This window comes from Eutrema salsugineum, unplaced genomic scaffold (assembly GCF_000478725.1).
Source record: "Eutrema salsugineum unplaced genomic scaffold, Eutsalg1_0 scaffold_12, whole genome shotgun sequence".
Taxonomy (NCBI): Eukaryota; Viridiplantae; Streptophyta; class Magnoliopsida; order Brassicales; family Brassicaceae; genus Eutrema; species Eutrema salsugineum.
The window spans coordinates 5,399,975-5,401,499 of record NW_006256895.1 but is presented as its reverse complement, the minus strand read 5'-3'; positions in this window follow the sequence as shown (position 1 = coordinate 5,401,499).

The window sequence follows — 1,525 nt, the reverse complement described above, 5'->3', positions numbered from 1 at the left end:
TGTTAATACACAGCCGTCTTAATTTTTATGATTTATACGATTCGTCGTAAAATCGTCGTAACATTACGACGATTTTACGACGAATAACACGGATCATCGTAAAATCGTCGCAAAGCCCAGATACAGCCACGTGTGTTTGTCTTATTTGCTTTCTTGTACGGTGGGACCATTACGACGAATTTACGACGAATCCGTCGTAAATTCGTCGTAATATTTCCGTCGAATTTACGAAAAAAATAAATTCTATATATAGGACCGCACCCCTTCCTCATTTCGTCGCTCATCTCTCCTTCCTCTCTCTGTGCTTCCTCCTCCCTTGCATTCCTCCTCCTTTTGACGCAAAAAAAGGTAATTATTTTTTTTTTAATTACTTAAAATTATAATATTATTAAATAGTTTAGAAATTCAAACGGTTTAGGTCGGGAATTAGTTTAGGCTCGGAATTTGTTAGATTTAGGATCGGAATTTGTTAGATTTAGGATCGTAATTAAAAATTAATTGTAATTAATTTGAAAAATAAAATTTTATCGGTTTTGCAGACGATGACTCGACGGAGGACGCATTACATCAATTTCATGGCGGACTGACACTCTTCCCGGGCGTCTGCCTCGGGAAACACCGGGACCGATGTCCCTTCATCTTCCGGAGCCTCCCAGGTTCCAAATACCGCGGAGCAGTCTCCACCACCGCCTCCACCACCGCCTCCACCACCACCTCCACCACCGGCTGCCGAACCGGTACCCGCCCCTCCTCATCCGTATGCCCAGTTTACGGTTGAGGATTTACTAGCCCTACCGGGACGGGGGGCTTTACGACGTCTGGTTCCCGGAAAAGCGGAACCAGGCTCTTATTGGTAAGTAAACTTTTTTGTTTTTTATATTTTTAAAATTAATGCTTTAATTTACTTAAATATTAATGTAATAAGTTTTTTTTTGTTTTCATAGGTTTGATTTGGATAATTGTGTCGGTCGGAGCGTTTCCGACACAATTAAGAGTCATTTCGTGGAGCCGCATTACAATTGGAGCAAGGTGTCGCAAGAGACGTTCGACACCTGGTACAAGTGCTTCGCGGTAATGTTTTTAAAATCTTATTTATATCATTTTAAATTGTTTTAAATTTAATTAATCTTACTTTTATATTGTTTATCTAATTTTTTGTTTTCTTTTGCAGCAACGGTGGAACTAGGACATCGGGATCAACGAGACGGTCTGCGAAGCTTTCCGGCTGAAGGCGCAGAAACGCCTAGTCAACACTGTTTCCGATTGGAAGCGGAAGTGGGAGACCGATGGAGACGACGCAAAGCCGAGCTCCATGTCCACTTCCTGTTGGAACGGGTTGAAGGCGTATTGGCTGGACCCGCATGCCCAAACCACTGCGGCTAAGTGTTCGGCCGTCCGAAACCGGGTCGATCCGGTGAGTGGTCAGAAGTTAGTGACCCCGCACACTTCTGGCCAAATATCTTTTGCGGGAAGACGTCTCATGATGGTAAGTAATTAAATATAAATTATTTTATTATTATTTTAA